This window comes from Panthera leo, chromosome B4, assembly GCF_018350215.1.
Source record: "Panthera leo isolate Ple1 chromosome B4, P.leo_Ple1_pat1.1, whole genome shotgun sequence".
In the NCBI taxonomy this organism is placed as follows: domain Eukaryota; kingdom Metazoa; phylum Chordata; class Mammalia; order Carnivora; family Felidae; genus Panthera; species Panthera leo.
The window spans coordinates 10,056,999-10,083,214 of record NC_056685.1 but is presented as its reverse complement, the minus strand read 5'-3'; the positions used below and the strand labels follow the sequence as shown (position 1 = coordinate 10,083,214).

At 45.2% G+C, this 26,216-nt stretch overlaps 1 protein-coding gene across 10 annotated transcripts in view; it reads right to left on the bottom strand.

The window, feature by feature from the left end:
* The window catches only part of CELF2 (CUGBP Elav-like family member 2), a 311,505-nt gene that overhangs the window by 139,465 nt on the left and 145,824 nt on the right, over nt 1-26,216 (bottom strand). Inside the window, exon 2 of one of the 10 annotated variants that reach the window (XM_042944841.1) lies at nt 1,774-2,351. The exons of 8 other annotated variants lie outside the window; for them this stretch is intronic. The gene's annotated coding sequence lies outside the window, so the exon portion shown is untranslated. Of the gene's footprint in view, nt 1-1,773; nt 2,352-23,105; nt 25,387-26,216 lie in introns of those variants that run through there. One more of the 10 variants, XM_042944842.1, reaches the window with a different exon arrangement.

The window sequence follows — 26,216 nt, the reverse complement described above, 5'->3', positions numbered from 1 at the left end:
GATTATGGCTTGTCCGGCATAGAGCCACGAGTATTTTTATAACCAATGTGGCATTATAAAAAATGACAGTCTATTGTTTTCTGTAAAACAGCAAATAAAAATGGAGTTGAACTCCTCCACGGCAAGTAATACCTACAGCTGTTTGGAACCATGTAAGTTTCTTCCAGATTCAGAAAGTGACTCTGCATCTATTGAAACTTAACCGTTGTCTTAAGAGTTTACTTTACGGATTCAGGCGGCTTCTCTTAATCCAGCCTCCTGTGCTTTTTTCCCCCCTACCCTTCTGTGATCAGTCTTGGGACCTGGAATGTTTCAGGGTACGCTGTGCAGAAAGCTTGATTCTAAAGGCCTGGAAGAATGAATGTCAAAGTGGACTTGAGTTACTAGGTAAACACCAATTTTCCCACTTCAAAATTTGTGATTTTCTCTTTTTTTTTCATTTAGAAATGAAAACAATAGAACAATCTTTACTTTTTTTTTTATTTGAGAGAGAGCAAGAGAGCACAAGTGTGGGAGAGGGGCAGAGGGAGGGAGAGAGTGAGAAAAGAGAGAGAGAGAGAGAGAGAGAAAGAGAGAGAGAGAGAGAATCTCAAGCAGGCTCCACAATCAGCACACAGCCTGACACGAGGCTTGATCCCATGACCATGGGATCATGACCTAAGCAGAAATCAAGAGTTGGACGCTCAACTGACTGAGCCCCCCAGATGCCCTGAAAAAGCTTTACTTTAAAGCTCAAAGTTTAAAAAAATGTGAAAAGTTATAAAACAGGAAAAGCACCAAAACAAGAGCCCTAAGAGCATGAGTCTGGTCCCCAGGGGACCCCATCCCTAGCTTTGTGACTGTTATTTAAACTGTAAATTGCCATCTGCTCATCCACAAAATGAGGATGAATCCACTCTCCAGCCTCCTTCCCAGGGTTCCACGGAGAATTCATACCATATCAATCTGTGATGTAGAGCCCCATAAGCACATGTGTTCTAGCTTTTCTTGGGAAAGCTATTCTATTAACGAAGTAATACAAACATGTGTCAAATGACACAGTGCCTTTAAAGATCAGACTTTAGGTTAAGTCGGCATTATTTTTTTTCTCGCAGCGAAAACTGTACTGGACCCTCAGAAGGTGTTCTCTTGTGCTCAAAATCCACTACTGGGAAGGTCTGATTTCACCCTCTCGGTCCTTGCATGGTGCAAACAGGAGGCTGTGCTGAGTGACAGCACCAGTGGGCAGGGCATTAGCAGGAGCAAGAATCTCAACATTAATTCAATTAGACTTCCTGGTAGAAAACCTTTCTTAGTTAATGCAGTCCCTGGTGAAATTTTCTTCTGTAGTCTTTGAAACATAATTGCTGCACTTATCTTGTCATGGCGAAACTTTTGAGTTGTTCTCTCCCTTCACGTAAACCTGTGATTGCTTGCAGACCCTTTAGTTGTAAGATTTGGACACCGAAACTAACTGCCTTATCCATCAGAACCATTTCCCTACCCGGGTACCAGGCACCCTGTCCCCGAAGGAGCGCTACAGGACTCTGGTCAGGACACGATCACTGCTGCCTGGAGTGGCCAGTCTTGCTTCTGAGTCCGTGGTGGGGCCATGTCCCCCCAGGGAAAGGCTAGTAGGACACTCCAGGGAACGGTTTCACATGCTTACTGAGAGGCTCATTTGTGCTCGGGGCGGTGAACTACCACGCCTAATTCTCACCAAAAAAAGGCCTGGGGTGGGTGTTGGAAGCAACGTTAAAGAAACAGAACAGAACCAGGTCACGACCACATTACCTTTACGTCGGGTTGAAATCCTGGGGATCGCCAGAGTGAAAAATGTGATGACTGGAACGCCCAACTGGATTCAGGCAGCGCCTTCCCCTTCCTCAAACCGTCCCCGCCTCATCTGTCCGGGTCCTTCTCAAGTCTGGCTGCACATCTGAATCACCTGAACTTTTCTGGATGCTGCCTGGCCCCTTCTGCAGAGGAATTCAACCCCAACTCCTGAGGGGTAGGGTCCAGGCACTGGTACTTTTGTTGCTTACATTCTCTAGGTGATTCTAACATACAGACAGACTTACATCTCATCTGAATCTCGTACCATCGTCGTGAAAAGCGCCCTGAGAACGTGTACGACCTACTCCAGGCCACACACGAGAGTGTTCTAAGTCTGGATCGGAGCTCAAAGTCCCTGACTCCTCCCAAGTAACACACTCACTTCCGTTATAACAGACTATCGCAGGGGTGGTTGTGATGGCGGGGGGGTGGTGGTCGGTGGAACACCAGCTCCTCCAAAATCTAGTCTGTCGGTATCAGCAGCTGGCACAGCTTCCCTCTGCCGGTCAGTCACGCAGTGGCAGGGCCAGGCAGGGCTGTGGGGGCACATACAAGCACGTGAGAAACCGCGTGCCGGTGATCAAGACAGCAGGTGCCCCCTAATGCTACCAGAATAGAGGGGGCAGCGTGGTTGGCACTTCTAAGGACCTGCATCGTGTGCTCTCACTTTCAGTGTCCCTGGGACAAAGCGGGGGTCCTCCCTCAGGGGGCAGGGGCGCAGTGGCCATGCGCTGGAGGAGCCCCATCCGAACCACGAAGCAGGCTCTCATATCCTGCTCAGTGCGAGTGGTTTTGGCGAGATCATAGCCCAAGGGGCCACACAGCCGTGCTCGTGGGACAGCTGGCTCCCTAAAACTGACGGATGGGCTTCCACGGAGGCACGTGAGGCCAGAGAGATGAGCAGATGACGATTCCTCTCTACTAACTGGCTCCTCTGGGCAAACGGCGGTAACTCATAAAACAGTGCTGCCTCTACACCTCCATGGGAAAATTCACTGGGCGGTCAAGTTTCTCAGTGAAAGCAAAAGAGACTGGGAATCTGCATGCGAGGGCAGGGGTGGGGGGGGGGGGGGAGGGCAGCAGGATAAACCCGAGAAATAGCATTTGCACACACACACATCCCCTCCCTCCCTATTTATTTCGATGTCCCTACATTCAGACTGTGGATAATCACTTTGCTTGGGAATCTAAACACTAATGAAATAACCACTTACTATTTTTTATTTACAAAAGAAGCCTGGTGATTTGGAAAAGATCTAAGCTTTGAAAATGAGGATGCTTGAGGGTATATATTGCTGGGGAGTCCGCACTTAATGAAAAGCAAGGATAGGCAGAGGATGTTAGCTTAGAAGCTCTTATTTCTTCCAGCTGTTCAGGGGCTGCAGATTTTGAGGTGGTGTCCCCATTTCGTGCCCCCCCCCTCCCCCGAAGGGTCATTTTCCTGAGACTACTACGTTGGGAGCTGGTCCCATGGCAAGTCCCGGTCCAGAGGGGATTCCCCTACGATAGCATGAAAAACTGGCACACTTGTGAGAGTCTCCCTGTCTGGGGACACCCCCAGGCTGAACCCAGGGTTCTTGTGGTTCAGCCTCTTATCAAAATGAAGACAGTTTGAGCTTAACCAAACCTTGCCCCTTCCCAAGCCACTGGTCTTGCCTCATTTCCTCTGCAAGTTAGAGGTACCTGGGCAGGATTTTTGAAGAAGACATCCACTCTAAAGCTGAACATGGAGGAATACAATGAATGTTTGTGAGTGCCCACTATGTTACAGGCACCTCGAACTCAATACATCAGGCCCCACTTGTAGATGAGAACCCAGATTCAGAGCAGGTAAGCAGCTCGCCCAGTCCTCACACAGCCAGCAAGTCCTGGAACTGGACTTTAAACTCAGATTTACCTACTATCTTTCCATAAACATGACCGGGACTTTGATGACATGATTTTTTTATCATGGGAAAATATGTGGAACTTATACTTTACCACTGTAACCATTTTTTTTAAGTGTATTTATTTATTTTGAGAGAGAGAGGATGGGAATGTGAGCGGGGGAGGGGCAGACAGAGAGGAAGAGAGAGAATCCCAAGCAGGCCACATGCCGTCAGCACAGAGCCCGACTCAGGGGCTCCCTATCATGAGCCGTGAGATCATGACCTGAGCCGAGACCAAGAGTCAGATGCTCAACCAACTGAGCCACCCAGCCACCCCTACCACTGTAACCATTTTTAAATGTACTGTTCAGTGGCATTCAGTACATTCACAGTGCTGTGCAACCATCCACCCCCAGAAGTTCTTCATCTTCCCTAACCGAAACTCTGCGCCCATTAAACAACCCTTCCTCTTTCCCTCTCCCAGTGCTTGGCGCCCGCCATTTTGCTCTCCTGTTCTCAAAATCTGACTACTCTAGGTACCTCAAAGAAGTGGAATCATTCCAATGGATTTTAAAAGAGAGGCAGAAAATCCGAAGAGTCAGAATTCAGTTTTGTGCTTTCTCCTTTCCTGAATGCTTCCAGTATTTCAGACAGATTTGGGAAGACAAAAAAAGCTCTCCTTCCCACATCCGTGGACCAGTCCACTTTGTGGAATTTTTTTACTTTAAAGAACAATTCTATTGAGAGGACATCCCACTGAGAGTCACTGCTGTGATCAGAGGGCTATTTCCTGAACCAGGTACAGCACTGGGCTGAGGGAAGACAAAGAGAGCAACACAAAAATCCCCACCGTCAGAGACATTCTTTAAAGGGACAATGTCAATGCTCATCTTCAAACTGAGACCCAGGGAAGAAAGAGGAGCGACAGTAGCTCAGGGAGGAGTGGGACTGAAGCATCCTGTAGACAATCAAATCTCCCCGCTTACTTTTTAGCCTAGAATATTCTTTATCAATGGGCTAAAATCTCATCAGTACCTTTTCAGAGTTGATTCCAAGTAAGTATGTGTTGACTAGACATGAAAAGATCACTTTACATTGGATACCTCATCTATTTCTAAAAGCCTCCGAATGAGACATGAATCCCACCCTCAAACGATTTATAGATACTGAGAGGAGCTAAGAGCTGTGCATAAGTAAGTTAATACACAGTGGAAGGTGACAGTGAATGCAAGAGACACTTTAAGTGTCTTTAAGACGTAAGTCTTTAAAGGAGTAGGAGAAAGAGGTTATTTTGAACCCAGAGATTTTATACAACTTTGTTGGAAATGGTAGGTTCTGAAAAAAGGGCAGGCTACGGAGAGAAGGAGCCGGAGTCCAGGCATTCTGTCTTATAAAGAATCGATCTGGAGGAATGAAGATAATGAGGGCAATTAGGAAAAACAGTGGGGGCTACATTAGGGAAGATCTGAAAAACATGGCCAAGGACTCTGGGCTTTACTGACTAGGCAACAGGGTGCCACCAAATGCTCATGTACTGTTACCCATATTGTGACTCCTCTGGATAAAAAGCACTGTGAGAAAAGAATCGGGATGAAGAAATCTAATCCCGAAGAACACACCTCTGCTTCTGGTCTAGACGGATAACCTTCCAGCCTGTTAACAGCTGACTGCTCTACAGAGTTTCCAGGCCACAGAGCAGGGAGCAGAAAGCCAGGCGGAATCTGGGCAGACATCCTGAGTTGAGAATTTGGATTTGAGAGTCTGGGGAGGATAGACACAACTCACAGAAAGAATACTGGAGAGGACAATGCGACACAGACAGAACCCCAGGGATCTGCAGAGGGTCCCGCCCGCCGGAGGATTCAGGAACATGCCGATCAGTGCACGTGTATCAAGAAACTACCAAAGATGGTGTGTGTGGGGGCACCCAAAAGGATTAAAAACCAAGAATAGTGCCGTTCCCACCAGCCAGGCTAGAAAAAACTACTTCAAGGCACACTGGGTAGAGAACTCAGAAAGGCCTGACCTCAGAAGTAGGAAATCAGGAGCCGTAGGCTGGGTAGATCTGCCTAATACATCCCAAAAGCAAGATTCAAAACAATCAAATTGCTTGTAAGTATCCCAACTGCACTGCAGAACAGAGCTCAACATTTTTTAGAGGAAAACAAAAATATCCAGAACGTAGTAAGGTGAAATTCGTGTCCAGTATCTTGGCAATCCAAGATTTCTAGGCATGCGAAGGAGGAGGAAGACATGGTCCATAGTGACAAAAATCAACGAACTGAAACCATGCAGAAGTGCTACAGATGCTAGAATTAGCAGACAAGGACATTAAAATGACTTTTATATCCCTGGATTTGTAGATTTCAAAAGCTAAGTAGAAACTGGAAAATATCAAAAGGACCCAAAATGGACTTCTGGAGATTAAAAACTATAATGTCTGAGATAAATGAGACAGTGGATGGGATGAAAGGCTGATTAAACATTTAAGAAAAGATTAGCAAACTATGTTTCAAAATGAAATATAGAGAGAAGAATTAAGAAGAGGAAGAGGAGGATGAGCAGATTAGTGAGCCATAGGTGACTTCAAGTGGCCAAATATGTGAGTAACTGGAGTCCCTGAAAGAATGGAGAAAGGGGACAGGAAAAAAATGAACAAAGTAAGGACTGAAAAATTTCCAGTTACAGTGAATACTATAAGCTCCCAGATCCAGGAAGCTCACCAAAGCCCAAGAAATATGAAGAAAACTAAATCAAGACACTTTATAGTGAAATTGCTTCAACACAGTAATAAAAAAAAGTCTCAAAAGCAAACTAAAGAAAAAAGAGTCATTAATGGAAAAACAAAGGTAAGGATGACCTCAAATTTCTTGTCAGGAACAATACAAGTGGGAAGACTGTGAATCTTTAGAAACTGAAAGACAAACTCACAGATACAGAGATCAGACTGTGGTTGCCAGAGTCAGGGGCTGGGGGGATGGGGGAAATGGCTGAAGGTGGCCAAAGGTACAAACTGCCAGTTATAAGAGAAGATCTGGGGGCGTAACATACAGCATGGTGACTAAAGTTAACAATACTGTACTTCGTATTCAGAAGTTGTTAAGAAAGGAGATCTTAAAAGTTTTCCTTACAAGAAAAAAAGTTTGTACCTATGTGAAGTGACAGAAGTTCACTAAAGTTTTTGTGGTGATCATTTTGCAATATAGACCTAAACCAAATCATCATGTTGTACACCTAAAACTAACAGCATGCTGCATGTCAATTAATTCTCAAAAGAAATGGAAAGAATAAAAAATAAAACACTGACCGTAAAATACCTGTCAACCTAGAATTCTATACTCAGTGAAAATATGTTTAAAAAAAGAAAAAAGGCAAAATAAATGTGTTTAGACATACAAAAGGTAAAAGAATTTACCAAGAGATGAACTATCCAATAATATGTGTTGACTAAAGTCCTTCATCAAAAGGAAAATGATACCAGAAGGAAATAGGGGTTCACACAAAGGAATGGAAAGAACTAGAAAAAATAACAACATGGGTAAATATATAAGAAATTTTTCTTATTTAAGTCTCTTTAGAAGAAGACTGACTACCTAAATAACTATGTACTGAGAGGTTTATAATGTATGTCAAAGTTACATGTACGATAATAGTATAAAGTCTGGGAGGTAAAAAAAAAAAAAAAAAATGGAAGAAGTATGCTACTCTAAGATTCTCAAATTATATGTGAAGCTGTATACTATCCTTTGAAGGTAAATTGCAATAATGTAAAGATATATATTATAAACCACAAGGCAACTCCTCAAATAACAAAGAGTTTTATAGCTCATAAAGAAGATAAAATAATCTTAAGAGGAGGCAGAAAAAGATGAAAGAATAAAGGAGAAATAAAAAGCAAACCATGAAATGGTAGAATGACACCCAATTTTATCAACAATCAAAATTAATGTTCATTAAGCAAATACTTTAATTAAAAGGTAGAACTTGTTACAGTTATTAAAAAAAAAAGTAATACCCAACTGTTGGCTATCCACAAGAAATTCACTTTGAATATAAAGATACAAATAGGTTAAAAGCAAAAGAATGAAAAAAGAAAAACCATTACAACATTCATTAAAAGTAAGTGGCTATATTGGTATCCACCAAAGTTGATTTCAAAGCAAAGGAGAATACTAGAAATCAAGATTATTTCAAAATAATAAAGAGGTCAATTCATCAAGAAGACATAAAAATTCTAAACATCTATGCACTGAATAAGAGGACTTGCAAATACATAAAGCAAAAAATGATAGGACTGAAAGGATAAACAAAATATCCACAATAATATTTGGAGATTTCAATAGATTTTTATTATTTATTATTATTTTTTAAGTGTTAATATTTATTTTTTGAGAGAGAGAGACACACACACACACAGAGCGTGAGCAAGGAAAGGGCAGAGAAAGGGAGACACAGAATCCAAAGCGGGCTCCAGGCTGTAAGCTGTCAGCCCAGAGCCCAACCAGGGCTTGAACCCACGAACTTCAAGATCATGACCTGAGCCGAAGCTGGACGCTCAACAGACTCAGCCAGCCAGCACCCCTCAAAAGCTTTTTAAATTAATTGATAGAATGAAGATACAGAAAGTAAGGATATAGAAGATTTGCACAACAGTATCAACCAAACTGACATTTGTTAGAACATTCAGTCCAATAACAGTATGATATATATTTTCAGTCACACATGGAACACTTACCAAGACAGGCCATATTACGGGGCATCAAATAATTCTCAAGAAATTTCTAAGTCTTCAAGCCCTTCAAGGTACGTTAGGTTCTCTGACCACAATGAAGCAATTATAAATCAGTAATAGAATAATCTCTGAAAAATTTTCAAATGTTACCAATTAAATGACATGCTTTGAATAACCACAGGTCAAAGAAGAAATAAAACAGGAAACTAGACATTATTTAGAAGTGAATGAAAATGAAACCACAATGCATCAAAATTTGTGGGATGTAGGCAGGGCAGTTCTTAGGAGAGAAGTATTAAGTGTTCATTAGAATAGGAGAATGATTTCAAATTTATGACCTCAGCTTCCACCTTAAAAAAACCCCAGAAAAATTAGCAAATTAAACCCAAAGCAAACCAACAAAGAATAAAAATCTAAGTGGAAATCAATAAAATAGAGCAAACACAAAGAAAATCAAGAAAACCAAAGGCTAGTTCTTTGAACAGACAAAATTGAGACACGTTTAGCCAGATGAAGTACAATATATCAATATCAGGAATGAGAGAGATGACATCACTATAGATTCTACAGATATTAAAGGGATAAAAGAACATTATATTCAGCTTTATACCAATAAATTTGACTATTGTGATGAGACAGACATATTCACTGAAGGAGAGAAACTCAACAGGAAACAATCTGAAGAGACTTATAGGTACATACAAATACATATATATATATATATATATTTATATATATATACACACACACACACACACACACAATATACGTACATATACATATATGTGTACATATATATGTTTATGTACATGTATACATACACATTTAGGACATATAGATCTATATACACTAAAGAAATTAAATTTGTACTTAAAAACCTTTTCAAAAAGAAAACCTGAACCCCAGATGACTTTCGCATCAACTCTGCCAAACATTTAAGAAGATAATAATACAACTCAACATAAACTTTTCCAGGAAAATGAAAAGGAGGGAATACTTCCCAACTCACTCATGAGACCAGGATTACATCAAACCAAAATCAGCCAAAGAAATTAGAAGGAGACTACTTAATGATATTCCTTCCTGAACACAGATGCAAAAATTCTGAATAAAATTTGAATTTCATAAGGGCTGCACATCACGGTAAAGTGGGGTTTATCTCCCAGCCATGCAAGGTGACTTTAACATCAAAAATCCATCCGTGCGGTTCACCAAATGTATGAACTAAAAAAGAAAGCCACAGGATCAGTTCAACAGACGCAGAAGAAGCATTTGACAAAGCCCAATATCCATTCCTGATAATAGTTTTCAGTGAAATAGGAACAGAAGGGAAATGTCCTCAACCTGATAAAGGGCATCTATAAAAAACCTACAGCTCATATCACCCTTAATGCTAAAAGACAGAATGATATTCTCCTAAGATCAAAAACACGATAATGACGTCCACTCTCACCACTTCTACTCAACTCTGTCCTGGAGATTTTAGCCAGGGCAAGCACGCAAGGAGGAAACAAACAAACAAACAAGACACCTACATTGGAAAAGAAGTACAAGGGATTTTTTGTGTGCGCATGTAACTGTGAGCTAGATTTTCTTTGACACGAAAGCAAAAGCATAATCAGTAAACGAACAAATTAGTAAGACTTCATCAAAATGAAAAACTTCTGCTTTTAAAAAGAAGCCATTGAGAGATTGGAAAGACAAGTCAGATTGGCAGTACGTGTTTGTAAAAACCTGGATCTGGTGAAGGCCTTGGATGGAGAGTTGGTCGGTAATTCTCAAAATTCCACAGTAAGGAAACCCAATTAAAAAGCTGGCAAAACATCTGAATAGACACTTCACCAAGAAGAAATACAAGTGTCCGATGAGCACATGAAGGGATGATTAATGTCTTTAGCCCAATGGAAGCTAAAACACAGTGACATACACCCAACACAATCTATTCAAATGTTTAAAGTTAGAAATACTGATTATACCAAGTGTTGGCAAGGATATGGAAGGGCTGGGACCCCTTTACTGCAGGTGAGAACGTAAAACGGTACAACAGCTTAAGAAAACAGTTTGCTAGTTTCTGGAAAAGTTAGATACACGCCCACTATAGGGTTCAGCCCTTCTACTCCTACATGTTTAGCCAAGATAAACAGGAGCATACAAACACTTGTACGTAAGTGTTCGCGGCAGCCGTACTTGTGAATAGTAAAAACCTGGAAACCACCCAACGCCCCTTCACAGGAGAACTGACAAACGGTGGTTTGTCCATTCAACAAAATGCTACTCAGCACTAAGAAGAAATAAAGTACTGACAGACGTGAACTATTGCTACTGAATCTTGAAATAATTATGCTGAGTGAGAGACATCAGGCCAGGAAAAGGCACATGCAGTAGGAATGTAGTTCCATGAAATTCCAGGAAAGAGAAACTTACAAGCTACGGAAAGCATCACCGGCTGCCTGGGGCTGGGGGTGGGGGTAAGGAAGGGATTTCCACAGAAGAGGAAGTTGCTGGGGGCGGTGAACATGTTACTTTCCTTGTGGTGATGGCTTCAGAGGCCCACACAACTTAAAACTTAACCAGATTTTGCACTTGCAGTCGTGTCAATTTAGTGCCTGTTTATTACGCCTCCAGAAGGCTGTTGGCTGCACACAATACCCCAAGATGGCGGTACAGATGGCAGTGGGGGGAGGAATAGAACAAGCGGCTGGAAGAACACCACAGACTGAGGTTCCCAAGATACGGAGCCTGGCTGATAGGAAGGGAGGTGACACCATCAACAGCAACAGGGACAAACAGCAGAACAGCAGGCAGGTTCAAGCTGCAGGCACGGTGGGACATTGCATTCCAAAGGAAAGTTTAAAACCTCGGGCTAGAAATCAGAGGCAGGAGACAGCCTTGGGAAGCTCCGTGTCCTTTTCTTCACTTCACACCCCTCCCTCATCCCTCCTGGGTGGATATGTTTTCTGCTGTGTTATAATCCGAGTCCAGGAGGGAAGAAAACCTCACTTTGGAAGGGTTCCATTTACCTACGTGTGACCCTCAGGGAATTTCTCGGCTCGCAACCACAAGTAAAACCCACCAGGTCTTCATCTCACAGAGTTCCAGAAACGCACTCAGCCAAGCAGAGCTTTTACGGCCTCCTAAAAGGGCTGGAGGCGTTGGCGAAATGCGAATCAAGTGACGTACGGAAAGGCAAAGGGAGCGGGCGATGTGCATCCCAGGACCTGAGAAACGGGCAACGGGTGAGACCTATGAAGTCATTGCTCTGTTTGCTGCCCCACCCCCCGTGACATCAGTCCCTGCCAGAAGGGAATTGCTCCCGAGGACTGCAATGTGGCGCTCCGTGCCGGAGCCAAAGGAAACATCTGTAAGTCTGGCGGGGTTTCAGGTGAGCGAGCCGCTCAGAGGGCTCCCAGCCCGTGCCGGCAGGAGACTCCGGCTGCAGAGCGAACTGCTTTTCTCCTTCCTGATTTTATTTTAAACGTCAAAACTTTTCACACTACGGTGACACCCTAAAATGATTCTCTTACTTCCGTTGCTTCAGTTGAAACAATATTTTTTTCATGCTCCATAGAGTGTCCGCCAGCGGATTCAAAACCAGGGATGCAATGGGGCACTCTACTCCAACGTGCCGTGAGAAAGAAAAAGGAGGGGAAAAAAAGCCAGGTGGAACAGCTGGGGAGAAAAAAGTATCCCTTTCTCTTGAACGTTCCACATTCACTCACTCAACTGATGTCTACGACAGGCATTTTTTTTTTTTAATGTTTACTTTTGAGAGAGACAGAGAGAGAGAGAGTGCGTGAGGGGGAAGGGCAGAGAGAGATGGAGACACAGAATCTGAAGCAGGCTCCAGGCTCTGAGCTGTCAGCACAGAGCCGGACGCGGGGCTCGAACCCAGGAACTGTAAGATCATGGCCCCAGTTGAAGTCGGGATGCTTAAGCGACTGAGCCACCCAGGCGCCCCTGTCCAGGACAGGTATCAAAGCCCTGTGTGAAGTTCTGCGAGGTTCCATCGGATGCACCAATTGACTAAAGTAACCCCCAACTGCCGGAAGCTTCCAGTTCAAGTAGACCAGTGCATACCCAACTGGAGCATGACACAGAAAGCTACGTGCACGAAGGAGCTTTTATGGATGAAGTGGCACGTCACGAGAAAGGCCAGCATATAAACCATCAGAACTGGAAAGAAGAAAAAGAAGTAACACCTCTAGGTAGAGGCAATGGATGGGACTCAAGGCACGGAGGCCGACATCCAAGGAATGCTATTCGATACCGTTCAACAAACATTAGTAAGCACCTGTTGGTTGCCTGCTGCTGTGCCAAGCGGTAGGCACAGAGAGGCGTCAGAGGCAACGCCACTCCAGAGAAGTATGCCTTTCGAAGTGAAATGGATCATTTCGGCGTCATAACCAATACCAAGAATGGAGACACACACACCCAGGGGCTACAGGAACCCCTGAGGCAGGTGGTTAGGAGCATGGATTCTCAGGATGAACCTCTTAGGTCTGAATTCCTCACCTGCCCCTTCAGTAGACGCATTTGTTTTCCTAGTCTCCATTTTCTCAGCTGTAGCATGGGCTCAAGAGAGAGTATTTGCCTCAGGGGAATACTGCGAGGCTGCGCGCTACAGGAAGATACTGCGGTATTAAGCCCTGAGTACAGGACCTGGCACACAGCATGTCCTCCGCAGAGTATCAGCTGTGACTGCTGACCCTACCGAGAACCGATCCTGCTTTTGCAGAAAGGCCGGCGTGTTGCGACTGCCCGCGGGCTGACGCGTCGCTGGCAGAAAAAGGCCGCTGGCTCCCCTAACTTCTCTGAACTCGAGTCTTCTCACCTCGAGCCGACGGGGAATGGGAACAGCTCGCTACGCGCCCCCTCGCTCTGAGCGCGCTACACAGATGATCTCAGCGGAGCCGCATCGCAATCGTACCCGCTTTGCAGATGAAGAAACCGAGGCATGGAGCGGTCACGTCACTTGCTCTAGGTCACAAAGTGGACTGCAGGGGTGGGTCAGAAACTAGCCCTTGACCACCAGGGCCCCGTTCTTCATCGCGGCGCCACGCTGCCTTTCCGGCGGTACCCCTGTTCAGTTCCAGCAGGTGTTTGATGGGAAGCTGGCGTTTCATTTGGTAGGAAAAGAAAGGGGAAACAAAGCTACACGTGGCATGGGCGTTAACCTGCGCCAGGGAAAGCACACACCTCAACATCACACCTCACGTTTGTACAGAGTTTTACAATTCATGCGACTCTTTCACTGGCTTCTTTTTTTCCCCTCCCTTGCGACACTACATTCCTGAGGGCCACCAGGAGCCTAACAAATACAGCCTCGGGTGAGGGACACCTCAGCCCTGTGGTTTTGGGGGTGCTGACAGAGGTGACTTGTGGGGACAGTCACCCCTGGGGCCACGGTGAATGATTTCTGTTTCAGCACCCCTGGGCACCCTGTGGACACGGGCCACACCTCCTGTGTCTGCATCCCTAGGACACTGCACACTGCCTGGTACACAAGGCTCTTAAGACACGTTCTAAGAAAGAATAAAGGCCTCTCTCCGCTTCCCAGGAGCACCTCTGTACAAATGGGTCAAGTTGGTATCGGACGGGACGGATGAAGAGTTCGCCTCATTCAATCTGCAGCTAATTCTGAGTGACCATTTCATGCCAGGCACTGAGCCAGGCACAGCGGCTCCAGGGATTAAAAAAAAAGGGACAGACTTCTCACAAGCAAATTTAAGCTAGTAGCATGAGAGATACTTATGAAAATAAGTACTGTGCATTCTCAAAGATTTTCAAAGTGTGCCTGGGGCTTTGATTTATACGAAGCAGTATTATGTGCCTATTTTTATTTGAATGAATGCCAGGAAAGTAAATGGGAGACTGAATTGTCTTTTGAACTCCACATACAATATTAAGGCTTAGATGTGAGGTCATATGGAACGCACATGGTCTAGGTAAGAGAAGTGGCAGCATTATAAAAATTACTCCGAAGGATGTGTTCGATTTTAAGACCAGATTAGCAATTTTCCCAGGCATTATCAGCCTTGCTCAAAATATCGCTTAATCTCCTGTCTCAGGTTCCTCTTTTACAAAATGGGGGTGGATCTGCCTGGGGCAGCGGGAGAAGTGGCTGGAGGGCAAGAGAGGATGCGATAGGGCTTAACGGTTTCCTCACTTTGAAGTGTTCTAAAAATAAAGCGGTTTTGTCGCGAACGCGGAATGGTATATGTGTCAACACGGCATCTCGTGTTGCTAGGGCAGGCCGACCAATGATTTCACAAATCCTTACAGCTCGGCAGCTCACGCAGGTGGCGAGCAAGCCACAGAGAAGCAGGCAGGCCTTTCTCTGATCTTCTGAGCACTGTGGGCCTGGCGTCCTGGAGAGAGAAGGCGGGCCTTCCGACCACGCATCGGTCCAGGTTCAACAAGCAGACTCTGCCATTTGACGCGGACTCTTCCTGTTGCCCCCGAAGCTGTCACAGTTGTATGTGCCTTGGGGTTTAATCTGTAGCGAAAAAGCCTGACATGTCCCACTTAAGAACTGTTCTCCTAAGTACAGATTAGTCAACAATGAGGTCGCGAGGAAAACCCCAAAGACCTGATTTTTTAAAATGTGGCTTTAATTTATTCATTACCTTTCCTAAGTCTTCCTTCGGAGAGATTAGAGCCAAGCCCGGGCTCCCGGAGGCACTGCCTCAGTAGGGACGCGGGCTCGGTGGCCGGGCCCCCTCCGTTTCCTACCTCCAGGGTGGCGAACCACCCCTATTGGATTTGCAAAACAGCTAAGCCCCGCCACCATCTGGCAGCTGTACGGTGGCCTGTGTAAAATGAACTGGTGGTCACAATCCAGTTCCCATTAGACAGATGTCCACTTCACAAAGAGAGCACCACACTCAGCAGCGGGCTTGGCAGAGAGGAGAGAGGGCTGGGCATGGAAATGGCATTTCCTGGTTCCGCCGCACGGAAGCGAGCCAGGGGGATGATGGCAGGTAGGATATGGCGGGGGCTCTGGGAAGGCTGCTTGGTGCTCAGTGATCCATCTAACTCCTGAGAAAACACCTCAAAACACTTCTCACTCACCCTACTGAGAAGCGACCTTTTCCAAAACTAGGTTTTGCCTTCTTGAGCCGCACAGTGGCTGCGGTCCCCGAGGACCATCACCAGGGTGTATGGACCTCACTCAGGGACTGATGGAGATCCCAACTGCTGTGACACTCTGGCCAGCTTCCACCCCTGTCCTAGGGAGACCGTGCGGGGCAGGCCAGGCAGAGAAAGGGCCCTGGTCAACCTTTCCGGGGCTAATCATTAGCATTCTCGCCCCCCCAAATGAACAGGTTTTTGTTGAACCCTAAAGAGAAAGGGCAAAAATAGTGGTCCTTCATCTCAAAAAGCCCCATCTGCCTGGACAGCTGAGACAGCTCATGAACATCTTCCAGAGGACTTAAGAAACTAAAGCTCCACTTGCTGCTTTGCCCTTGACGTTAACGGTTTAATCTGAAGAGTGAAACTAAGCGGATCTGTTCTCCCTCCACCCCAACCAGCCGAACGGAAGTGGGAGGCGTGAAGGAGAGACAGGTCTCTAGCATGGCAGGAGCGTACAAATTGGGCAATGCTGTTCTCTGATTTTTCTTAACATATGCGAACAGTTTGGTTCACATCCTCTTTGAGTAGCCAAAAATTCTTTACAAGATATTCACACGAACGTAAACAAACAAAAACCACTCAGCTAAACAAACACCCAACTCACCTGACTTGAAGGAGAATCTTTTTTTCTTTTTAATGTTTATTTTATTTTAGAGAGAGAGAGAGAGAGAGACAGTGGGAGTAGTGAAGGGGCAGAGAGACAGAGGGAGACACAGAATCCGAAACAGGCTCCAGGTTCTGAGCCGTCAGCAGAGTCCGATGTGGGGCTCAAACTCACGAACTGCGAGCTCATGACCTGAGCTGAAGTTGGACGCTTAACCAACTGAGCCACCCGGGAGCCCCAAAGGACGTTTAAGAAACAATCCAGGCAGCGAAAAATAAGAGCTTTACCACTCTACTGGGCTGCATTAACTCTGCACTAGGCTAGTGTCGATCACTACAACGTGTCTCAATATCAAACACAGTCCAATGTGCCGAGCAATGTGACGTAAGGCCTGCAGTCATTATCCAAAGTCCGTGGAAATTTGGGCCAAAGCAAGATAATCAGACACAATTGTTCTGAAAGAGCCTGTTGTCCTTGAGGCCAGGACATGAGGATCAAGAACTGGGAATAATTACTTAGATTTGGAAATCTATGGGAGGCCCTCTACAGAGTTTCCAATATTTGTTTTGCCAACATTTATAATCTCTCCCCAGAGACCTCTGGTTTTTACTGAGGAGTCCGCCCCCCCCCCTCCTTCTACCATGTCCTTCTCCTTCCCCATAAAATGCCGATTTAAATCAGGCATAGTATGTTCTAGCAGACTAGTTAAGAAAGAAGCATTAGGTTTCTTTGCACAAAAAATTACAAAAACAAAAACACATGGCTTACAAAATCTAGACGCCGTGATTTTTTTTTTCCATCCCCGTCGTCTTCTACTCGACCTACCATACACTACTTACTATCTTTTATTCATATCCCGCCATATGTCAGGCACTGTATAAAGCCACTGACGTTCAATATTCTATGAATAATTTAGTCCTCAGAGGTCTACTGTGTAGGCAGTAACACACCCATTTGAAGAAATGGCGTTCAAAGAAATTATCTTTGCATCACCACAAAGTTTAAAACAAACATGTGTTGTATATGTGTGCAAACACAAGTTCACACACACGACCTACGGAGGATAAGGCTGTTCATGTCCCTTCGGTATCACCTGGATGGTAGGGCCGTCAGGTAGGGCCAGGCATTGTTCTAAAGGGTGTTACACAGAAAGGGGCTACTGAGGGCCTGCCGACGCATCACACGTGTCTGCGTGATACTGCGGGATGGCACCAAACCGCAAACCCTTGCATTTTACGGAGAACCCTCCGAAAGGTTCATTTAGTGAACGCTTTAGCCTCTTCTCGTCCTCAACTCCCTACAGGGAGAGGAGGAAGGAGGAAGGAAACCAAAGATGAAGACAAAGGGGAGAGAGGACATACAGGGTGTGTAGCTGGAAGCCAAAACTCCTCCTGTCATGTGACCCTGGGTTCCGCTAACTCTCTCACTTCACCTTTACTATGTGAACAGCACAGGACCACACACGGGGCAACCTCAGGGTACTTTCCAAAAGAAACCATGCACCCATGCACACAATGGACACTGCTTAACCCCAAGCTGACTCTCCATTTCCAAAGAATGGATGGTCATCCTGTCTTTGACCTGTCCGATTCCTTCTTTCCTTTTGAGGCCAAGACCATGGCCCGTTCTTCGTATTTATACGTATATTCCTAGCACTAAGTATGATGCCTTGCACACAGTAGGCGCCAGTAAATGTTTATGCCCACGCGGCGGTACTCAGGTAAACATCTCATTGGCTTTCTGGGCCACCTCTTTATCGTTTTGCTTCTGCATGAAAAAGGACCCAGGGCTTTCAAGGCTCCAAATCCCTGCTACAAAAGAGCTGGGCACGAAGCCTCAGGAGACCGCCGGCCAGAGGTCCGCTCCTGGGGGCTGTGAGTTAGCGGGCTCGCCATGTCTGTAACTTTCATCATGTTCTAAGTTCACCACCTCTTCTGGGTCAAAGTTTGGCTCAAACTCTATACTTTGCTGCTGTGCCAACATTTTCAGTCTAAGCAGCGGAATCCAGGGGTTTAGCATTAATTGAAAGAGCTTATCTATATATAGCCTCACTCTGCACGTTAGCATCTTCAAAACTTCAATCATATTCTTTTTTTTTCTTCTCCATTTTTTTTTTTTTTTTTTGAGAGCACAATCCCTCTTTTTATGTTTTGCTACAGGCTTCCTCCCTTTTCATTTTTGTGACTCAATGCTCTCAGGCCTTTTAAGTTAACCTCCTGGACCTTTCCATATGGGCTCACCTTTCCAGACCTCGGTGATTCATGCTGTTCTCCTTTGGAAGGCCTCCACCTCCTTGATGCATCTTCAATAACATTTCCTGATATCGGGCACAGTGGCCTATTTAGGAGCGAAAAAGCTCTTTGTGCGAAGTGGTGGATTACCTGTCCCTTAACACTTGGTGTCTGCTCTGTTCATTTGTAACGTTTAGGTTTCGGGGGCCATTTTGACCATGAACTTGTCGAAGGCATGCTTTCTTGCACCCCTCACCCTCCCTATCGTGATGCCCCTCTACGTGTCTCTGATACAGTTTCCATTAAACCACAGGAATTCATAAAGCAATTTTTTTTCCACCTAAAACTAAAAAGAAATCAATAAGGGAACAACAATCGATGGGCCCAGCTGGCAAGAGACTCTGAACACTCCAGACGACACTAAAGGTTACTACGGAGAGGCAGGTCTTGAGCCAAATACGTATTCCGCTATGGGACTCGTCCTCCATAGACCTGAGGCCTTAACATACTCCAAAATATTTTATAATGATCAGAATCTGGGTCAATTAAAGAGTGCGATGAGTGGATACTCCCTTTCGATCCTTCAAATTCATTTCTCTGATACCAATTCATGATCCTCCTAATGGAAGTAGAGAAATTACATTTCTTTGTTCTTCAAACCGATCACTGTCCAAAGTACACTTCTCCAACCAGGTTTCTCCAATCTGAATTAATGCCAGAACGTGGAAACTGGATTAGGGGCATCTTTCTCAGTAATTTACATAGAGAGTGAAAAAATATTGATCCTAATAGCTATTCCTGTGGCGTCTCAATTGCCATCCTCATTCTCCCAGACCCATTAGTTTTTACCATTATAACCTGGCCCTGTTCAGAGAACTAGCTCTTTTTTCCATCTATAGCAAAACCTGCTTCTGTGCTGCTACCTATGTGTCTGTCTACGTGACTCAGCGGAAAAGAGGCCTGGAGAAATCCACGTACCTCCCAATCCATCAGGCCCCATATGCCTTTATTCTGTGCTCCCTTCCCCACCACATGTGTGCATCAAAGCAGACTGGAAAATAAACTCAAGACATTGGAAGGCCCTAATTCTTTAATACATATAATTGGTCTAGTTCACTGCAAATTCCTCTAGTGTGATACTTAATCTATCACTGAGGTACCTGATGTCTGCTTTTCCACTGAATTTCACAGTAGGGGTCAGAACATTTCCAATTCTCTTGACCAGGTGTCCTGAAAGCCAGTATACCATCATCTGGCATTTCTGTTACCAGAATATAAAAACCCGAATCAATCTGTTGCTAAATCATATATTATTTTAGTCTAGCTTCTACTTTTTCCCATTTGGCCAATTCTCTTTTCATCCCTTTTTAGTTTCCAGTGGTTTTGAAGGTCATATGATTGTTGTGCATTTATTCATAGTGGCACATTCTGGCATGCTTATGTCTGAAGGGTCTCGCAAGAGGTTTGGGCTAGCTAGCCAATATTAGAAAAGAAAGCATGTGAATGGATGATCTCAGGATCAGTGAAGTTTGGACAAGGAACAAAGAACCCGAGACCTCATGCCTAAATCTTGTTAGCATCTGGGGCCATATGTCCAAGAAGAAAATTCAGTCTTTTAAGAATCCATGAACACAAGAAAAAGGATAGTCATGGTGCTAAGACCATGGTTGGAATCATTAAAGACCAGAAACTTTCTCACAAGGTATGTAATGACTTTATTTATATTTACAACACTAGCATTCTAAACACTTCTAAATCTAACTCAACTACGGTCAACGGTAAGTTTTCATTAGAAGCAAAGACTGAAGGAGGAAGAGAGAAAACATTTCAACCTGATTGCCTGATCATCTGGGGTCTTTGGAGTGGAAGCGGTGAGGGAGGGCAGGTCGTGCTACGCCACGCCAATTCATAGGCCACGCACGTGTGTGTCAGAGCAACGGGCAGCTCTACCCTACAGGAAGCACTCTCCTTCTGCTTGGGAAACTGGACTTCTCATTTCCAAAGACCGGTTTCATAATGACCCTCAGTATCGTAAACCAGGGTGGTTCACTTGTGTAACTGATGGGAGAGCATTTCTAACATGGAAAAATCTCGTTGGGGGCAAATGAAAAGGCAAAGAAGACCTCTGGGCAGGCAAACTATAAATGTACTCAATGGGAAATGCAAATTGTGAGATCTAAATTTAGCTGTTTCAGTAAACCTGTAGACATGTGTGGGAGGGATCCCAACAGACCTAGGCCATGAGGCCCTGGGTTTACTTTTCATGTAAATTTCTACCAAAAAAAAAAAAAAAATCCATTCTCCTTTCATCCATATCCTGTTTCCTTTATTCCTTCGCTACGTTAATTCCAGAAAGGCAAATCGACCAGGGACAAGACGGCTGGGGACCAGCTGATGTCCCAGACAGAGGAGGAGAAAACAAAATGGTCAGAAGCAGCCTTAAGTAATTTATTTTCTTCTTTGATATTGGCTCTGTGTGTCCTCTGTGTTTCCCTCCTTCCTTTTCTTCCTCTTTTTCTCTCCAGAGATATAAGGATCAAAATATGCCCAGGACAGATATTATCTGCCAGGGGAGAAGCTACCCTTTGATAAAAGCAACAGAAATTCAGGGCTGGGCTAGACAGGCACAATCCAGTCTCAGCTCCGGAGTAGGGGGCATTTAACAGGATTCCTTCTCGCTGTAACTTAACAGAGGCTAATTTAACAATTCTCTGATTCATCTCAATCGGTGCTTGTGGATGCAGTCTGTATAAGTCAAAATAGTTTTAAACTCCACGAAAACCATGAATTGTTAAATCTTTAACAGAGCCATATGTTTTATAACTACTGAACCCACCTCTCCCAGGGATGTGATAAGGATCCCCGCCTGCATGAATATAAAAATTCTGACTGCATTTTACATTTATCCTGCAGGACTCAGTCAGCCAAACAATGAAAAGATGTCACAGGAAGTTACACAGTGATTTCTGTTAACGTAAAATTAATTCAGGATGAGAGATCCTTCCTGTGGGCCACTGAGACAGCACTATCAAAACTGGGGCTGTCCCAGAAAATCTAGGGCAGCAACCCTGGATTCCAAGAGATTGAGGGCAGAAATCCTATCCCTACTTGCGTGTGTTGAAATGTAAAATTGGTTCATCTTCCTGCATTTTGAATTCTTTCTCAATTATGGATTTCAAGATGCCATCGCTTCAATAAACCGGTTCCACGCCCATTTCTGTTACTTAAGGGAAGCTTCTGACAAGAGTCCTTTCAGGAAGAAAGGAAAGGCGTGAAACATGGAAACGCTCCCACCCGTCCTCCAATGGGATTCCTTTAATAAAAAGGTCGAAGGTGTTCTCTGCGAACCTTTCACATTTTAAGGATTATGGGTCAATAAGACAGCACCTCTCTTTGGACTCTTCCAGCAGCACGTGACGCCGCTCCGTCAGGGCTGAAGACACCGAGACGCGCTCCCTGAACGAGCTGGTGATGATGAAATAGCGCTAAGTCTCTTGTAAGCCCCGGGGCCTGCTCTCCTCCCACCCTACCACGGGAGAATGTTCTGGATGCAGGGCTTCCTCTCGTCAAAGTCTGAAATGAGGAACATTAGGTACTGGTGACTTGCACCCTTCTCCTAGGGATTAGGACCAATTTAGAGTTTATTAATGAATTCCTGCAGACTGAAGTAGGGGCTTTCAGAAGGGAAGGAACGACTCCGAGTCCAAGACCGAGCGGGAGGGGACGAGGGTCACATCAGCCATGGCGCGGGCCACCCCAACTGCGGCCGGACCATCAAGAAGATGAAAAGGCGCCGGCACCACAGCCGCTCCAAGAACTGCTCTTTTGAAACGTTAATAACTCTTCCCAGAGGAGCCTTGAATTTACTTTTTGTTCCACCCAGAATGTTCTGGGCTCTAGAACTGGAGGAGCTACAGCTGCAGAGAAGCTCTACCACGACCTGACCTCGGAGCACATTTCAAGAAAAAAGGAAGTTTTGTTCTTCAGGCCTGTGGCACACAGAGAGAGTCTACGCAAGCCACTTCCCGTTTCTAGCTCTCTTTTGGCTGAGAAATCGCAGGGGTGGGGTGGAGGGAGGGAGAGACAGGGAGGGAGAGGGAGAGAAATGTGATCACTGAGGCATTAGGTTCGGACCCAGGGCTTGGTCCGATCCTCTACTCAAATGTTCAATGATTTCTTTCTAGTTACTTAGCACAGACCCCTCAGTTTTCCTTCCTGTAAAATCAGAACAAGCATGTAACTTAACAAGATTAAATAGGAATATTTAACACCTGAGGTTAGAAAAATGTAACTCGCCTTCATTCTACAGTAGACTTTTTTAGGGTGCTATGGTCCTGGGTTATAATTTTGACAAGAACAGAAATATCAAGAGAGCAACGATCCAAGGAACCCAATTTACCAACATGGGGAGGCTCTGGGGGAGTCTGGGTTCCATGAACCCCACGCCCGCACCTGCCACGTCCTCCACGTACGTCCTTTTCAACCACCAACCTGAGGCCAGAGGCCACCCCTCTGCCTTGCCCGGCTTCCCTATCTTAGGTCTCAGAGAACATTCTGACGCACACCCAACACCCTTCCTGACCCTCTCCAGAAACAGGTGATTCCACCTCCCTGCTCGCTCCCAGAAGCACAACCCTCGGCACCCTACTCTCAACAGCCGCACGATCCCAGTGTCAGGAGAAGCCGCCCTGCTCTCCAGCAATCCTGCCCTTCGTTCCCACCAGCTCTTCCAAAGCAGTCGTTTTCGACCTCTTCCGTCCTCCTTATGTCTTCTGCTCCGCCGGCCTCCTCAGGAACGGGCCGTCTCCAGAGAAGACGGAGGGCATCTGTGCTGTCTACTTCCCTCCGTTAGACCGAAATTTGATCTGCTGTTACTTCCTTCTAACTCCCTTACTGTCTCAGATGAGGGCCCCTTGTCCCCTGTTTCATTGTTCTTCGGCCACTCTTTGGTCTCCTCAAAGACCCCGATTCCTGTCTTCCTTATGCTTTCAGTATGTCCGTTGGCTTCAGCTCCTTATTGTTTGCTTAACACAAAAATGGCCAGGCTCCTAGAAAGGGCGGCCTCACATGTAAATCTACACAGTCCGTGACTGCTACCCTTCTCAAATGCTGTCACATCCCCCCAAACACCCGAGCCAGTGGCTTTCCTTGGCCCACACGCATCCTTGTTGACTCTTCTGTGATACCTCAGACTCAACACACGGTCCAACCTGGACTCCATGTTCCTCCCCTTCCCCTTCTCTTCACTGTCGACTGCTTTTCCACTCCTCCCAGTGAGGCCAAAGTCCTCCTGTTCATCCCTGCCTCGATTTAGTTATCAAGTCCCCTTCTTTCCAACACTCTCAGGTCTGTGTCACTCGGGACCCCCTTGCCCATGGCCACGGCCAGCAGCGTCTCTGATCAGGCCCCACGTGCTTCAGCCTCCTGGTCTCTGTTCCCTGTGCTGACAAAGCCTTCACTGACCCTCAACTATCTAGGCAATAAAATTCTAATATTTAGGCCTGAGAATTAAGGCCTTCTAAGAACTGGCCCTAGCTTCTATTTCCAGATGTCGTGACCTCCCCCCCTTCCATTTCATTTCATGGACTTCACGTTTCTTTCCATCTCTGGCAGGATTCACAGTTCCCAGGACCCGCCCTGCATTTCTCACCATCAGGCCAATCCATCCACTTGCAATGTTCAACACTGTCTTTACTTATTGAAATCCAATTTTTCTTTTTCAGGATTTGGTGAAGTTGCCATGTCTCCCTATCTCCACAACTGTCAATTATTCATCACCCGCCCCCTGCCCAACACTGAACTTCCAGAGTTCAGATAGGCTCCTCCCCTTCCTGCCCTTATCCCGTGGTCTTCAATAGTTCCATTACCTGTGCACTGGCCTCACTGTCCCTATTAGATTTCAAGTTCTTGGGGACAGTGATGATAATAGCAATTATAACAGTAACCATCACCACACAAGCTCCTACTATCTCCCAGCTCTGGGCAAACAAAGCATGTAACTTCATCTGGGTGACCCTACTGGACAGTCTCCACCCTCAGATGAGATTAAGAAACATGCACAAGGCCGACACCCAGGAAGTGGTCGAGCCAGAAATTGAATTTTGGCTTGTCTGACTTCAAAACCGACGCTCTTAACTACTGGGGGGTATGTCTCAGCACCCACAGACTTGACCGGTAACTACTGAATAAAACATCTTCTCCATGAGTCCTAGTAGGTAGGACAGCCAGCTTCCGCAGCTTGCGGACTTTGCCTAGTCAACACATATGCTAATAGGGAGAAGGCACGAACAGCTTAGGCTCTAATTCTTAAAGGATGATTAAAACAAAACAAAACAAAACAAAACAAAACAAAAAACCCAAAAAACAAAAACAAAGTTTTTATGCCTTGAGACTTAAACAGAACATCAGGTGCAAAGCGAGAGAAAAACCTAATTCACCTGGATTACGGAATAACCGGATTTTGTCTCTGTCCTTGGAACTATCAATGTCATTGAGGCAATGAATCATGGCCACTCCAAAAGCCCTACTTAGACTGTGTTCAGACAGAGCTCCAAAATTCTGATTTCTGAGGATGTGACATCAGCCCGGGAACACACGACAACTATACTCTGCTGACAGGACCGATGTAAATGTGAGGTCCTACTGTATATGTGCACAGGAAAATACCATAGGGCGCACACAGGCATCGGTGGAAGAGTGGTGGTGGTTGCTCTCTGTATGGAAGCGGCTAAGGGCTGTAATCCTCAGAGGGCAATGTCATTATACAGCTCAAATCCCATCACTACAAATACTGTTAAAACAGAGGTATCTGTATAACAAAACTCCTTTCAAGCTTCGGCTGACAGTCCACATACTTCAAGCAATATTTGATGTGAGCCTTGGAGTTCACAGTAATGGGAAATGACCTATATTTCCAAAGGTAAGATCTGAATGATTTCATCTGTAACTGTAAAAAATTTTTTTTTTACATTTATTTATTTTTGAGAGACAGAGCGTGAGCAGGGGAGGGGCAGAGAGAGAGGGAGACACAGAGTCAGAAGCAGGCTCCAGGATCCGAGCCGGCAGCACAGAGCCCGACACGGGACTCGAACTCACGAACCGTGAGATCATGACCTGAGCCGAAGTCGGACGCTTAACCGACTGAGCCACCCAGACGCCCCTTCATCTGTAACTTCTATCCCATGATAGAATGGGAATGATGTACAATCTAAACCCATGAGCATCGAAACTAAATAAACACAAAGGCAGGAACCAAATCAACCTTGTTCGTAAAGGGCAGAATTCCCTCCTTTCATTTTGGGGGAGCATTTAGGTAAAGGAGAAGGCCCCCGGCCCACACCCTGAAATGGAGCAGAACAAGGTTGGTTTGAGGCCTCACCTGAGTGAAGTGAACACATGGAGGTCAAGTACATGAAGACGGACTGTGCCCAAATTCCTACTCTGCTACTTACTAGCTGGGTCAAATGAGTTTTGCTTCTTAACTTTTTTTTTTTTTTTTTTAATAGAGCCTCGATGTTCTCATCTGTAAAACGTGACGAACAGCGCCTACTTTCAGGATTTTGGCAAGAAGGAAATGAAAGAACTCCTAAAACAGGGCCTGGTGCACAGCGTATGTGCTTAAAAAAGTTTGCTCCTTCATCGCGTCTCCTCCTCCCTCCAAGACTCTGGGCTTATGCAAACTATTTAAAGGAAGTTAGCTGCAAGACATAGTGAATGAAGTTAACAAAATATATAGTCTCAAATGTAGCCTCTTCAAGACAGTGCTCAGAGGAACACTGAGGAAAAGAGAAAATGGTAGAAAAACTAGACCATGCACACTTTCTTGATGGAAA